The sequence below is a fragment of the Lactuca virosa genome, chromosome 6 (genome assembly GCF_052849685.1).
Source record: "Lactuca virosa cultivar CGN04683 chromosome 6, Lactuca_virosa_CGN04683_v6, whole genome shotgun sequence".
Taxonomy (NCBI): Eukaryota; Viridiplantae; Streptophyta; class Magnoliopsida; order Asterales; family Asteraceae; genus Lactuca; species Lactuca virosa.
This window is the reverse complement of record NC_136431.1, coordinates 81800927-81818912: the sequence shown is the minus strand read 5'-3', so window position 1 is coordinate 81818912 and position 17986 is coordinate 81800927.

Genomic DNA, 17986 nt, shown 5'->3' with positions numbered 1-17986 from the left:
AGGACATCTGCTATAATATTAATCTGTTCTAAATTTTCTAAATGCCTAGGGCATTAAGAGGGAAAAGGGACTAGAACGAGATATGACTAAGATGGTTAAGCAATTGTCGAGGACAATCTGAGGTTTACCAAAGATTGGTTGTTTATGGACAGTTGGAAGTATAAGTTTTGGAAGGTCTATATTGACAAGTTTTGAAGAGTAACTCTTGTTCAGAAGTGCTAGTCATATGGAATTATGGAAATGTTCCATAAATGGAAGTTAATCGTAAAATCTGTGTAAGATTAGAAACTTTAATGCAAGAAGGATGTTCAAAGGAATGTACTTTGAATATGAGACTCCGCTTCCATGGAATTGGTTCAGTAACCAATGTCCAAAGGGAATACTTTGTAATATTATTGGCATAGTTTTTTGTGACTTTGTGCATTGACATTACGAAAGGATTATTGCATTTAAGTGTAGAATCTGACAGATTATAGTAAAAGGCAAGAATTTGGTATTCCTACACTTACTATAAGGATTTGGAATTGTTAAATGAGCATCATTGAAGTGTTTTCAATTGATCTATTTCACAAAGAAAGGTCCATAGGTAAACATAATGTGCATGCTTGGAGCATGGGATAACTATTGTTTTTAATTCAAGTATAAAGTTGATAATTCGAAACATTATACAATGAATAATGAGTAATCAATATGGCAATTAAATAGAAGGTGTTTTATTTACACTCAAATGTTTTGGGGCCATATAGGATTAGTATTATTCTTATGTTTCACTTTGCATGTTTTGACTTCCAGAATAATAAGATTATTCAAACCATCCACAGTCGATCATACTTTGGAAGTAGGTATGAAGCAAGACTGTCATGAGTTGGCTTGTAAGATTGTCTAAGGTGTTAGACAAAGAAAAAGTCTGCTACACCATTCATGAGTGTTTGTGAAATAAGATTTGAGCATTAGATCAACCCACACTCACCTGAATCACTTCCTGGAATTTATCACGAGTGATCGTGATATGATAATATCATATAGTCTTCAAACCAATATATATGAGTTGTTGACTACGAATTGTTTGTGCATTGATGATACGAAAACGCATCAGTAACGTGATCTTATAAAAAGTATCGTTATGCACAATTTAACGAGTAGTTAGTACAAGCATATAATGTCGAAGTTTATTTGTTCCTTTTATCCTAAGAGGATTAAAAGTGATATCTGGGCCCCTCGATGATTTGTTTTGACTTATGTGTCGGGCTCGGTCAGAATTAATTGACGTGTTCAATTATGTTCTATGTCAAACATATCGGAAATCAAGAAACAAACTGTTGGAAAATAAGTATGACATTGTTCCATGTATTTGTCTGGCTGATATCTTGTAGAACAGAGGAATATATGATCACTTATCTAAAGGACGCGTCACTGACTGGGTCAGAGTTCGACAGCGGCTTTTGAAAGCTACGATTGTTAATCGGTTCTTGAAGTCGTACTTGCAGTTATAGTTATTAGACTTATCCAAGTGGGAGACTGTTGGATTTGGTGTCTAAGCCCATAAATATAACTGGTATGTACTTGACTCGATAGTAGCATGGTCCTTTTGGGTTGCCTTCACCAATTCAATTTGATAGGATGGACTTTTGAGAATAAGGTTATTTGTGATTTTTTAATATATTATAAGTATAATATATTAATTGAGGGATCATATTATTTAATTAGTATTGATCAAGAATTAATTTGGAATTAATTTAGTGATCAAAAGAGACTAATTAAATATACGGGGATTGATTATGTAAATCAATGATTCTTATAGTGTAGGCCAATAATCCATTAGGATGAGCTAAATAGTCCATGGATAGTCCATGGAAGTTTAACCCATGGAGCCTAAGGGATATGGAAAGTCATGGTGCATTAGGGTTTGCATGGATGAAAGCCTAGCCTTGACAACACTATAAATACTCACCCTAAAGCCAAAATCGGTTGCCCCATGTGTTCTTGTGAAGAGCCATAACCGAATTTGTGCTAGTTAACTTATTCTCTCAAGCCTCCTTTTGCACTTGGTGTTTGTGACACATTAGAGGCATCACACTTGAGGTGCTCAAGCTTTCAAAGGACAAGAACTACAAGTCCTACTAAGAGGTAAGTTATATAACTAGTTATATTGTTCAATTGTCAATTGTATGCTAGTAAGGATGTATGCTTTGGAAAATTGAGATTGCATGTATAATTAGAGAAAACATAGATCCAAAGCATCTATGGTTGTATGTACCATAAGAGTGTAATAGTGCTCAAAACCCAACAAGTACATCAATATACAATGAATTAATGGGTTAAGAAGCTAAAAAAGAAAAAGTTGGGAAATTATATACTTTGCTTTTTTTTTTCTATCTAGGTTTGCAATAATTATTGAAAAATCATGGAATATCTTATTTGAGCAAATTCAATATCTAAAGTTCAGGTTTTGAGTCTAGTAGTTCCATGGTTTTTTCTTTGACATGTTGATGACCCTAACTTGGGTGAAATTATCATTTTCACTGACTGATCCGAATTTAGTTGCATTGAGATGTTGTTTTGTAAAACTCATAATAAATCATAGAAAAATAATTAGGTTTAGTGTAATATATCCATGGAAAAGTATTGAATTGAAATTTCTAAATATGAAATAATATTATGGAAACTGGTTTAAGGGGGAAAATAGGTCTTGAACAGACTGTTGTTTTGGGGTTAAAATTTGGAAGTAGATCTAAGGAATAACTACTTTAAATTATACGATAAGGCTGCTTATTAATACACTAAACTACTTTTAAAGGGAAAAGGGAAGTCTCTTGAATCCATTGTAGTTTTGGTTGTTCCTCGCTGTGATCCACATTTAATTTGAGGTGAATTTCTAAATACGTTATACTAATATGTATGTTCTTTGCTTAAAACGAGTGTGATATTAGTATGTATGATTTGGTACTAGGAAGTGAAGAGTGTAACATCCCAAAAAATACTATGTAAAAATTTTATTTTTTAAAATTATCAAAATCATCATTCATTCATTCATTCCAAATCCATCAAGACGTGATAATGTATAAAATAGTCATCAGAGTACAAATCATGTCATAAAATGTGGAATACTGGTGGATGTGGTGTGATCATGTCGGACCCTTCCCTTTCGATTCAAAAGTGACTGAAACCATAAACATAAAACTATAAGCACAAGGCTTAGTGAGTTTCCCCAAAATACCCCATATAGAAACATACATAACAGTTAGAAACTAAGATGGGTCTATTTTACCCTTGAGTCTATTTCAAATCCTTCACTATCTTTCAACCAGTACCGGGTCTATTTCACCCCCTGAGTCTATTTCAACTCCTTTGGTAACTTTCAACCGGTATTGGGTCTATTTCACCCATGAGTCTATTTCAACTCATTCGGTATCTTTCAACAAGTATTGGTTCTATTTCACCCCTACAGTTAAGCATACAAAACAACAAGAGTCATAAAGACAACAAACACATATAGGCATATCAGCAAGTGTCACAAAGACAACTGTCATTCTAAAAACATAATTCAGTAGGCCAACATTGGTGCCTTCGACCAATGAGTATAGTAAAGAGACTCACCTATCAAATGATGATCAACTGCTACCGCTCCTAGTTCAGTGAAAACAAATGCTATAAACCACTTATATAACCATACAAGGTACACCCTTAGCTTACCTTCTAAAACTAGGGGTTTGACCAAATGTCAACAAAAGTCAAAATTCAATGGTCAAAGTCAATAGTCAAAGTTGACTCTCCATGTTGTGGGCATCCTTGGCCACATCGAGGCCCTCAAATGACAAAACAGACGTGGCTTCCCCCAGTCGCCAGGTCGTTGCAACCTAGGGCCATGTCGTGGGCACTGGATTCAAAACATCTTAATGGGTTAAGCTACTTCCTTCAGCCCCACGATCTCCAAAGCTCGCATCTCCGAAATATGGTCTAGAAGGATAAAGTTTCCAACTTTATCCATTAACTCCACCCAAAAGAACTAAATCTCAAGCCCTAGTTTCCACAAGGCTAAAAATGGATAAGACTCAACCATTAAGCACTTAATCCTAAAGGTCGTTAGTCCAACTTGTCCAGAATGCTCACAGGACCCCTAATAGTCCATAAAAATCAAATATTTATGGACATGCACGACCCATGGATGTTCTTCTTCAATCTAACTCAAAACGGGGAACAATATGACCCAAAATCCATGCATGGTTCACAACTTACCACACAATTCCTGATCTATAAGATATAACATTCAAGGGACATAGGGAAACTATAAAGTTGAAAACTTTATCTCTTATAACCACTCAAACCACTCCAAAAGGACTAAAATATGCTCCAAAACCTAGATCTATGAAGAAGAACACAAAAAAGTTGAACCTTGAGTTCATACAAGGAGTCCAGAAGATGCACACAAATGGAGGAAAGGATCATTTGCTGAACCAAGGCACTAACTCCTCTTCTTATTCCTTCAAAACTACCACAAGTTTGCTAAAATGAGCACAAGAGCACCAAGGAGGATTAGGTTTAGGCTTTCTGGGGTTTAAGAGTGATGGAGGTTGAGAATGAACAACCCTAGCCTCCCACTTTCCTTTAAATACCCGAAAAATTAGGGTTTAAGATGTCAGTAGTGGCCACGTCGAGGCCTTAACTAGCCACGTCGTGGTGAGTCAAAAGAGACCCGCGACCAAAAATGCTTCGCCACGCCGCGACGGTTGTAAAATCCATAAAATTCATGAAAAATTTAAACTTTTGAAACCAATCCACAAATCATCATTGTTTACAATTTAGTTTTCAAAAAATATTTAATATCAGAGTTTTCACAAAATCATAAATCAAAACATGAGGAGGTGCACGATCACGCCTTTGCCTTTCCGTGATCATCTGAGGTACTTGATACATAACCCAAAACTGTAAGCCCTAAGCTTAGTGAGTTTCCCCCCACAGTACCAATACACAAACAAATAACGCATATACAACAACAAACAACATCCATACAGAGCCTTCAGCATGACTGGACCGTCTTACATGCCTTCAACCTATCTGGACCGCTCACAGGACCTTCAGCATAACTAGTCCGCCGCACCGGGCCTTCAACCTATATGGACCGTCCTCTGGGCCTTCGACCAGAATGGACCGCCTCGCAGTGCCTACAGTCTATCCGGTCCGCCCTGGGTTTCTTGGCCGTCAGCACAAAGCACTACTGCCTCATGCCAACCAATCATAACATGTCGACATACACATAACTAATAAACATATAACCAGGCACCAAACAAACAAGCATATTTATAGATCACTACCGCATGCTATCATATTATCTATCAGGATACAGTTCTAACAGATCACTACGGTACATAGTCATACGATAAATCATGATAACGATCCAAAGGGTCGGCCTTGGTGCCTTCGACCCGTAAGTGCAGTGAGGGAAACTCACCTTGCAAATCCAAACAGGTAGCAGAAAATAATAGTGCTCCACGAGTCCACTCTATAGATCACCTATACACATGGAAAGACCCAACCTTAGGCTTCACAATAAATGCCAAAATTACTCCTAAGGTCAATCTTGGTCAAAAGTCAACGGAAAGTCAATGGTCAAGGAAAAGTCAACCCAGCTGAGTACGCCCAACGTACTCAGCCTCTACGCCCCGCATACTCCGCCCTTGACCAAAAGTGGGCAGTTGACCTCCTACCCCCCAGTGTACGCCTTGGTAAGCCCAAACTCTAAATTGGGACGTTTGGACTCGTTGTGTTAAGAGCTTAACGAGTCCAAACGTCCCAATTTAGATCTAAGCCTAAAAAGGTGTCCCAAACCATAAAGTTTCCAACTTTATGGTCATGTATTCCTTAATAAGTCCTTAACCCTAAAAACCTAGTTTTTCTTAACCACTTAAGACCTTTATAACAAGCATGCAAGCACTAAATGGGCCAAGATAGCATTTTTACGACCTAAAGCACCTCAAGTCTTCTGAAAGGACAGGTCCGTTGGTCTTAGAGTAGCTCAAACTCATCAAGGCCAAGAAAAGGGACTTAAGCACATAAAAACTCTCATGGAAAGATCTTATGGAAATATAAGTAAAGGTTAGAGCTTTATACCTTCTGGAGCTTCCCAAGGAGGCAAGGATCTCATATCTACAAGCTTGCTTCCATACCAATGCTCCTCAATGGATCTTCTTCTTCCTTCTACACACCAAGAGCACACACTTAAGCTCAAAACACACACGCAAGGGCTAAGGTTTTCCAAAAACGTCTCAAGGAGAGGGGAGGCTGAAAAAGTGAGGGAAATGAGGCTATAAGGATGATTATATAGGGGCTTAGTCCCAAAATTTAGGGTTTTAAACACCTGACGAGTACGCCCCGCGTACATTGATGTACGCCCAGCGTATTAGGGCGCGCCCTAGTACGCTAAGCGTACGCATGTACGCATGGCGTACTCCCACTTCTCCAAAATTACAACTTTGCCACTAAGGCTTCCAATGTGAACTTTCTTCTACTTAAGGACCGAAATGCAATATAAAAATATTCCAAGGTTGATTTTACAAATACCTGAACACCGGGATGTTACAACGTTCCTTCCCCATGCTGGTGCGGCTCCCAAAATCAAATGTTAATTAAAATAAAATATACCTCAAAAACCAGATTTTACAAAGAGTCTAGTATGTAAATATCATTTACTAGTTACATCTGGATTTCTTTGTGTTGGATGACTACCTGTGTGGTATGTCTGAATTGCTTTGTGTTGTGAGACTACATGTGTGGTATGTATGGATTTCTTTGTGCTGGATGACTACATGTGTGGTATGTCTAGGTTGCTTTATTATGGATGACTACATATGTGGTATGTCTGGATTACCTTATATTGTATGTTCACTTGTGTGATATGTTTGGATTACAAACTGTTGGCATGTATGACTTATCTGTGTGATAGGTGTAAAGTATGTATACTAATGTATGATGTTTAATTGAAATTCACTAATCTTCATGCTTACCCTTTCCATTTATTACTATTGTTTCAGGATTTGTAGGTACCGATAGAGGGAAAGGAAGGCATGACAATACATACGAGCGTGACTTAATGTTTTATTTTGGATGATGATTTGAGTAACTTTATCCCACTGTTTTAAACTAATAGTTTGGAAACATAGTTGATTATTATTATTATTATGGATGTTTCTAGATAATGATAACAGTTTTGGTTAATGGTTTAATAAGTTGTATTTTAAATTAAATAAATGGATTTTTAAAATTTTGAATTTATTGTAATTTTTGGACGTTACAAGTTGGTATCAAAGCACAGCTTGTGCGAATCAGACACATCCTGGTGTATTTTAACACAAGTTTGCAGCTTGAAAAAGTTTTCTTAAAATTTTTTGAAAAAGAAAAAGGTAGTCTTAGAAACAAGGATCGAGGACGCAATGTGTACAGTCACTAGAAGTCGAAGAAAAAGGATAAATTGTTTGATGTGGTTTATTGCTTTGTAGAACATAAGGTGTATATATGCTAGATATTCTAATACTTTATATGATGTGTTGGATGCATGCTATATGCTATTTGTAATTTATGCTAGTACTGGCATACTGTTAAGTGAACGCCTTAGGTTATATGCAATAGGAACTAAGAGACTTGTAATACCTGATTTAGCCTAGTGCACAACTTTCATTTGAGTCCAACCGTTCTGGTGCGGGATATTTTATTCAAATGGATATATGGTTTTACATTGTATATGACTGTGCGTTCATGTGACGACACATCAGGCATGGTGGAGATTATACGTGAACTAGAGGAATAGAGTGTATGTGATAGAATTTTCTGTTATATTGACTACTTGAATGTTGCTTGCTTTGTGCTATATGAAACCTATATTGATATCAATTAACAATTAATAAAATATGTTAGGTTGTATGCTACAAAAATTAAATAGTTTTAGAATACTTGATTTGGCACTGTTGTGCAACTCTCGCCCGAGTCTAACAGTTGTAGGGAAGGAGTCGGAAGGCTATTTAATTTTTATTGCATTTAATTGTATTCGTACAATACTTAGTTAAAATTGGTTGAATTTGCTTCTACTGCTGTTAGTAGGGTGGGGTGGGATTCCTAGTGAGCTAGAAAAAGTATTAGCACGTTCTATTTTAGACATGGGTTCTCGAATTATCGGCGAGAAGCTACTTGGTTACTTAGGGGCAGGTCTCAGTACGAGCAAGGATAAGTGTGGAAAATTGTAGTAGAGATCCTACTATTGGAAGCACATGCTCCACGCTTGAGTCGAGAATAGTCCCGGGGAACCCAAGGAGCTGAGTGTTTACTGGAAAGAATGTAAATAGTGTGCTAGGGCATCGTGGGAACGATTTTTTTCCATTCGTATGAAAATGGTGATTGATAAAACAGATATACACATAGATAGAGAGTAGTGTAATGATAAAACTTTTGATAGGTGGGGATACGCTATGTTTATTTTAAATAGAATGTCGACTAGTTGACAAGGAGTGGAGAGATCTAGGATTGGCACGAACAACGAACTGTGTGGTTGGATTCTCGATAGGGTTTTGCAGACCTTAATAGAGAAGTTGGTTGGTGTCATTGGCGGGGATCACTAACATGTTGACTGTCAGGTTTGAGGAGTGGATTATAGTCATTCAGACTGTTGATGAGACTATTGATGTTGTTTATTTGGGTACTAGCAGTCAGAGGGACTTCGATGTTTATGGAATGTGTGGGGAAATCTACGGGTATTTATATCATGAGTTCAAATTCTATAATCATGGGGAGTGGGGGCATGTTGTTCATGATTATGAGAAGTTTTAGATGTGTTTTACCTATCACCAGTTGGGTCCTCAACCCAAACTATCCAGAGTGGGCATATTCTTGGTCAGTGTAATACTGACTAAACTAATATTTACTCTAAGAGTTTGAACTAGGATTAGTTACTCTACCTCCTTAGTGATTGTTGGTAGTCCCGATAGTGGGACCGCCACTCTCTTATATCTCTTGCTTTTGGGATCAGTTGGGTCATGATATTGAGAGTCTATTTCATCTTTTTGTGGTTAAGGTCGTCGATGATAGGACAATGAAGGTAATCTATGGAACTAAGGGTATACCTTGGAGGTATATGGCGAGAGGCTAGTGATCGACTTATTTCTGATAGCGATGCAGGAGGTACATGTGATATTGAAAATAGATGGATGTGCATGTTGGTGCGGGGATTGTTTGTCATCACAAACATGTATGGTTTCGTACCCATGCGCGGGTAAACCATTAGTATAGTATGATGCCCTAGTTAGAATACGATGATATGTTCGACCACAAGGCTCATAGTAACCTATTGCATTATAGTGTTGAGTATTTGGGAATTGTGAAAATACATACGACGATAAACAAAATAAGACAGTTGAAGATGTGCAGGTCGCTTGAGAGATGTGTGGATGTGTCTCTTGATGACATGTCGGGGATACCATCTGAGTGTCAAATGCAATCTCATATTAATCTAATTTTGGGTGTCGCATGGTAGAGTTTTGTGAGGAAGAAAGTCCACTTAGTTCCATAGTATGATTAATCACTTAGAATCTAAATTGTTTGGTTCGTTTTTAAGATAGTTTGGGACTCGATCTATCCAGGGACATCAGAGGAGGATTGTCGGATTCGAAGTGAGGAGAGTTACTCACCTAGGGTAAGAGCTCGAGGACTTCACAAACTTAGGGAGGTTGATAAGGCTTTATGGAAGCTGCTGCAGACTTTGGAAATTTCTAGTCTTTTCAAGTGACGCACGCAGGGAAAAGAAAACGTAGACGACTGTTAGGATGGAAGATTTGGTTCAAGAATGTTTTATCACTATGGTCTGTTTCGTATGCAGACATGTCACGGGTTTGATTATCTCTAGACAGTGTAATGTGTTTAGACTGATTTTGTATGATTATGCGGTAATTGTTTGATGAGGGTATTATTGGGTACGGGTCGACACAAAATGTGAGAACTTGGATGCGAAGTGAAACAATGTAAGAGTCTTGGTTGTACATACTAATGAAAGCCCACTAGTCAGTGGATGTGATTTTCCTTGTTCATGTAATTGATAGTTTTGATTGGAAGGGAGAGAAATTGAGTGTTGGGAACTATATGGATGTATTTAAGGACTATTGTCTCTAATGAGGTATTGAGGATGTGTTGAGCGAAGTATTGTTTCATTTTGGAGTAGTAGTGTTCCTTGTCAAGGTACTTGTCGGTCATATTAATGATAAAGAAGGAATAATCATCAACCTTATAGGTTCGGCATCAGAAGTTTTAGATCATACAATATAGATTTATGGGAGTTTTTGCAAGGAGTCGGGTTATGTTGCTAGTCATAGTTAAGGGTTTCGATGGCAAGGTACTTATCCACCACGGTAAAGCGAATGTAGTTGTTGATGCTCTTAGTCAGAAGCCGACTGATGAGCCACTAAGAAAATTATGTATGTGAATGGCAATGTTTACTCCTCTATTGGAGTTGATTGGTATGGAGCGGGAAGTGGTATTTCTGGATGAGAACACCAAACACAAGAGAGTTCAGGGAATATTCTTATTGTTATTCGGGGAAGTCATGGTAATCATTGATCAGTTGACCAAGAGTAGTCATGCCTTACTTAGTCAGGAGGCTCATCGAGGGTAAAGCTTGAAAGATCTTTATGCTCAAGAGTCATTATAGAACGACATTGCTAGATAATATATGACCGTAAATGGTCACACTAACAAAAACTTGATGCAAATATATTATTTATAAGAATTTGATCCTTAATAAATAAATTTAATTCTTGTAATTAATTGAAAATTATTTATTTCATGGAAAGAATAAATTTCAATATTAAATATCAAAATAAATCATAAGGAATGATTTATATAAGTCATGTACATTATTTATATATAAGGGTTCTATTATATATAAACTACATACACATGATTTATAAATAAAGAAAAGAATCTAAAAGCCATTTCTCTTCTAATTTGAAAGACAAATTCTAAAGACTAGTTATTGTCTTTAATGCTAATTTTTGTAACGTCCCAAAAATAAGAACGGAAACTTTTCCTTTTTTTAGATTAATAAAATAGTAAACCATATCATTGTCATAAAACCAAAGTAAACAGATCGTATCATTACATCATCAACCATTAGAGTAAATCACAAAATGCGGAAACATGTGGTATCGGGCCCCGCCAACACTCGCATAACAAGCCCCGCCCACTGAGTATAACGGGCCCCACCCAATGAGTGTATCGATCCCCACCTACACTCGCATAACGGGTCCCACCCAACATACAAATCATATAAGCACATACACATACAAGAGTCACACAGACATGTAGTATCCTAGCATCCCTAATCATGGGCCGACATTGGTGCCTTAGACCCACTAAACATGGTGAGGAAACTCACCTCACACTGCTGAATCTCACGGATAAATCTATGGCTACTGGCCAGCTAAAAATCCCCGCGCTATAATCACAAAACATCATCCAATTAATAGTTGGATCCCAACTCACACTAAGAATCTAGACTAGGGTAAAAGACCTTTTTACCCCTTTACCCAACATGGCCAAAAGCCTAGGCCCAATCCAATTTTTCCAAAAGCCCAAAATTCGAAAATAATCATTCCAAGCCCAATTATGGCCCAATTTTCCAAATTGGGCCCAAATCTCTTTCATGGGATTTCAACCTAAAGACTACTACAATACCAACAACCTAACAATAGAACTCTGATGGCCCAACAAGGCCCAAGACAACAATGGACCAATATCGAGAAGCCTATAACACCGCAGCCCACTGTTGAGTATACGGGGCATACTCAGCCTGTATGCTAAGCGTACTCGCTTTAGGGCTTGTACGTTGCGCGTACCAGCTTGTACGCCCATCGTACTCGACTAGTTTGGCCAACTTTCTCATTCAGCTCTTAAATGGTTAAGACTTTACTCCAAAACTTGGATCTGACTTCCTTCAGGTGGTTTATCACGTAAAGTTGCCAACTTTACGTGCACGCATGGCTTAATGAGTCTCTTAGAGCTCAAAAGAGTTTAATGAATGAATTAATGCATGCATGAGACCACTAATAACACCAAGCTTGCACTTTTATGGACAAGAGGACCCTAAAATGCTCAGATCTACAAGGTTAGGCTTTTGAAACGATCCTAGCTTAGAAGGACCAACCAAAAGGGAGTAAAATTGCCACCGGTCTCTCGATATAGTTCAGGCGGTCATCCACCTGAATATCCTCCCACAGTACCACTGCAGAATCATCCACTAAGCACTTCCGCAGCTGAGAGACATGGAATATGCTATGAATTTTACTGAGCTCGTCCGGAAGATCCAAGCGATATGCAACCCGACCCACCCGAGCCAAAACCATGAAGGGACCAATATACCTGGGGCCCAACTTGCCCCTCTTCCTGAATCAGATGACACGTTTCCAAGGTGAAACCTTCAGGAAAACCATATCTCCCACCTAGAACTCTAAGTCTGGCCGATGTCTGTCGACATAACTCTTCTTCCGACTCTGAGCTATCTGGAGCCTACTCCGAACCTGCTGAATCAACTCAGTGGTCTTAAGTACCACCTCGGTACTCCCCATAACCCGTTAACCGACCTCGCCCCAACAAATCGGGGTCCTGTATTTCCTCCCATAGGGCATCTCAAAAGGAGGTCGATTAATGCTGGCGTGGTAACTATTGTTATACGAAAATTACGCTAACGGAAGATACGTATCCTAACTCCCACCAAAGTCCAAAACACACACCCACAGCATATCCTCAAGGGTCTGAATTTTCCGCTCGCTCTGATCATCGGTCTGTGGATGAAATGTTGTGCTGAAATGGAGACGAGTGCCCAACTCGTCATGGAAACTCTTCCAAAACCTGTAAGTAAACCGTACTTCTCTATCAGAAACCATCGAAACCGGCCCCCATAACGTGTCATCACCTCTCTAATATAAATATCATCCAATTTATATGCAGAAATACTCTCCTGAATCGGAATGAAATGCGCGCTCTTGGTCAACCGATCCACGATGACCCAGATCGAATCCACTCTGCACGTAGTACGGGGTAGCTTCGTGATGAAACCCATGGTAATATCCTCCCATTTCCATACGGGAATCTCTAATGGCTGCATCTTGTCGTGAAGTCGCTGATGCTCGGTATGACAACCGTCAAATTTCGGTCAAGTCAAAGTCAAACAAAGTCAACAAGTCAAACCGGTCAACTCCAATAACCCGTGTATGTTAGGGTTTACGTTATGTAATCACTATACAATTTGCTATTTTAATGAGAAATCATCATTTGGAAAGTTCATGTGTTTGATTTTCCTTAGCCTTAACAGTGCTAAACAACGAACCAAAGCGATAAAACACTATTGCACAATCATCGGGATTGTGTACGACACTAAAACACAGTTTAACGGGGTTTACGAACCTTGCGTTGTGAAGCTGGACACTCAAATTAATCACAAACGAAACCTCTCTAAATCGTTTTCACTCTATCTCTTTCTATTTGAAATCTCTCCCAAATCTCTCCTAAATCTCTCTCAAAAGTTACTTTAACTTTTTGTAATCATTTGGGTCATATCGACCCTTAACCGGGTCAAAAACCACTTGAAACGGGGTAAAAACAGGTAAAATAACCTTAAGGAACCAAAACCCTCCTATTAGAAGCGAAAACTCTCATGAGAAGCCTCTCAGGACCGAAGCCTCTCAGGACCGAAGCCTCTCATGAGAAGCCTCTCAGGACCGAAGCCTCTCATGAGAAGCCTCTCAGGACCGAAGCCTCTCATTAGAAGCCTCTCAGGACCGAAGCCTCTCATGAGAAGCCTCTCAGGACCGAAGCCTCTCAGGACAGAAGCCTCGCATGAGAAGCCTCTCAGACAGCCCATGCGAGAGGTCTCGCAGACGGCCCCTTTTTACCGGTTTTTCGACTACGACTTCGTTTTAACTCCGTTTTTCATTATTTTAACGTGGGATTTTCACCCAAAACTTTATTTTATAAACTAAGGCCCCAAAATATATAAATCTCCAGGGTTTTTATAAAAATATATTAAAAGAATTAGTGGTTGAACTAATTATTGAGGGAATATTTGCTTTTCCTTAATTTATGGCAAAAGCAAACCACCACCACCTCACTCTATGATCAGCCACTCTTTCCCACTACCCCTTGTCTCCTTAGTGGACCTTTACACCCAATCTCCAGCTCTTCCCACGTTCTAAGAGCTGGAGGATTGATCCTCTCTCCTCATTCTCCATAAAGTTCTTTCATTCTACACTTAGCAACCAAAGGACACTCTCCAAAATTCTCTCATCTTTTCTCTCAAATTCAAGAACTTCAAGGCTTTCTTCAGGGATTTCTTTCTTCAATTAGTAAGTATCTTCATCATTCATATAATTATTACACTCCATTCTACTCAAATCATTGATATCTTACACAAATTCCATCATATTCGGTGTTAGATTCTCGAATCATCAAGACATCTTCTTAGTGTTCTTGGGTTGAATACTTCCTCTCTCTCACTTTCATCTACTGAAACCACATAAGGTGAGTTCATACCCCTACATTTACATGTTTTTCTTAAGTTTTAAGGGGGGAATACAAGTAAAATCATCAAGAACACAATTAAACTTTTTCTATCAGATTACATCAGAAAAGATGAACTTCGATCACGGACTGTTTTGGTCAACTTAAATATTTTAGTTTTCAAAAATGTTCCAGGTGCAAGTAGTTCAAACTCTTAGCTTTAAAATGGCTACTTGCACATCTCCATATGATGTTTCTACAATTTATGGTGATTTTTACAAAACTGCCTATCATTTCAGAGGCAAACCCGGACCAGTCTGTGATTATGAACATTTTCACCTCTGTTAGAGATCACTAAAAATCATGATAAAATTTACGAACAAACTAGACTCATATTCCAAACTCTCAGAATTTGCGGATTTGGATTTAGAGCCTTGATGACTTTTCTATAAATTTTCTAAGAACAGTAACAGAAACTGTATTCAACGAAAAGTTACTGTCAATTTCATTTCACCTTTTAACATGTTGAGCAAGGTGTATATCTTTATGTGATTATATGTTATTGCAATATATGACATTTTATCTTAATATTTAGACACACATCAGTTTACAAAGTGATTTGGACATATAAAATATAAAGAATAACAAGTGATTATAATCAAAGTACAACCGATACATTCAAACATTTAATAAACTATTTTGAATATAGTTTGCATACATTACTACGTACTACCCTTGGTTGATAAACTATAATAGGCATAGTTTATGATACATTACATAACACATACATTTAAAAAGGGTACATTTATACTAAGGATATTTTCATTAAGCAAGGGACGGCCATACGGTACCAAGTTTTCATAACACGTAATTCCGTTAATGACTTTGTGAGACATTTACTTCAAATTACCATTAAGTCCTGTATTGTAACCAGAGTCTCCTTGAGGGAGAGCTTGATAGTTGTGTATAGATCTATATTGGGTTTGACAAACCCACACCTAAACTGCATGCAACAGTTAGACCGATAGGTCTGGGGTGACAAATGTCATAACATTCCCGACGCCTGAAGAACGTCGTTTTAGGCAACCTTGGTCATAGTATGGTTATAATAAACTCACATAAAGTATTAATAAAAATTGGAATTTACGGGAACTTCATTAAAATTTAACGAGTTTATGTCGATTTAAACTTGCATTGTTTTACTATAAATATGACAAATTACTTGTACATTTCGGTCTTTGGGTTTTAAGACTACATTTACACATTAAGGAAAATATTGGATTTTCTAACACAAATACTACTTTTACAAACGAAAGGCTTTTAATAATACCAAACAAAAGCTTATGAACTCACCAACCTTTGTGTTGACACTTTTTCAAACAACTTGTATTCTCAGGAAATCATTAAACAGGTAACCAAGTGCTTTTGAGGATGGGGCGCTAAGGCGTCTACTATTTCATATTTTGTCAACATATTGTAATTGATTCGTAAACATGTAATTCATACAATGATGTCACTTTTTCAATTATATATATGTTGGTTGTGTTTGCTTCAATTACTATTACAATTGTTGTTATGATACTATACATGAAGTCCTCCACCCCCGGACGTTTCCGCCATCCTTGGTTTGGGGGTGTGACACTCGGCCTTGACTTTCCTGCAAGTCAAGCACCGCTCCACATACTAAGCCACATCCCGCTTCATGCAGGGCCACCAATAATCACGAAGAAGATCCATATACATATTCTCCACCCCGGGATGAATGGAGAACCTAGACTTGTGTGCCTCCTCCATCAGAAGCTGACGCACACCGCCCCATTACGCAACCCAAACCCGCTGATGCAGATTAAACAACTCACGACTATCATAATCAAAGGAAGCCACCTGACCCACAACACGCTAACTCTTCTGGTGCTATTCCTTCATAGCCTTAACCCGAGCCTCACGAATTCGCTCCAATAGCGGAGTAATCATGGCCATCCTCAAACATATGTCTCTGATCAGAGCCGCGATCGCGTTGTGACTGAGAGCATCGGCCGCCACATTGGGCTTCCCGGGTGATAAAGGATCTCACAATCATAATCCTTCATCACATCTAACCATCGGCGCAGCCTCATATTCGGATTGGGATGATCCATCAAATACCTCAGGCTCTTGTGATCCATGTAAATAGTACAACAGACCCCATAGAGGTAATGCCGCCAAATCTTGAGGCGAAAACCACAATTCCCAACTCCAAATCATGCGTTGGATAATTCACCTCATGTGGCTTCAGCTGCCTCGAAGCGTAAGCAATCATGCGACCCCTCTGCATCAACACTACCCCAAACCTGTGATCGATGCATCACAATAAACCACAAAATCCTCGACAGCCTCCAGCAGGGTCAGAATTGGTGCCTCACACAACAGCTATTTCAAGGTCTCAAAAGTTGCCTACTTCTCAGGACCCCAGCGAAATATAACCGTCTTCTTTGTCAACCGAGTCAAAGGAACAACTATCTTGGAGAAATATCTGATAGTAACCAGCAAGACCAAGGAAACTCCAAATCTCGGATGGAGACCTCGGAACCTCCCACTGCATCACGGCCTTGACCTTGGTAGGATCGACCAAAATACCCTTCTGGCTGACAAGGTGCCCTAGAAACTGCACCTCATGCAACAGAACTCACACTTGGAGAACTTCACGAAAAGTATCTCCCTCCTCAAGGTCTCCAACACTTCCCTCAAGTGCTCCTCGTGCTGCTCTTGAGTATTGGAATAAACCAAGATATCATCAATAAATACAATCACACACTGATCCAGCATCGACCTGCACACACTGCTCATGAGATCCATGAATGCGAATAGAGCATTGGTCATATAAGCACACACACATACAAAAGTCACACAGACATCTAGTATCCTAGCATCACTGATCATGGGCTGACATTGGAGCCTTATACCTGCTAAACATGGTGAGGAAACTCACCTTGCACTGCTGAATCTCATAGATAAATCTCTGGTTGCTGGCCCGCTAAAAATCCTCGCGCTATAATCACAAAACATCATCCAATTAATAATTGGATCCCAACTCACACTAAGAACTAGACTAGGGTAAAAGACCTTTTTACCCTTTTACCCAACATGGCCCACAGCCTAGGCCCAATCCAATTTGTCCAAAAGCCCAAAATTCCAAAATAATCATTCCAAGCCAAATTATGGCCCAATTTTCCAAAGTAGGCCCAAATCTCTTTCATGGGCTTTCAACCAAAAGTCTACTAAAATACCAACAGCCCAACAATAGAATTCTTATGGCCCAACAAGGCCTAAGACAACAATGACCCAATATCGAGAAGCTTATAACACCGCAGCCCACTGCTGAGTAATGTTGGGTTTTGTATGCTACAACATCCTATGGTGCACATACAACCCTAAATGCTTTGGATATATGTTTTCTCTAATTATACATGCAATATTG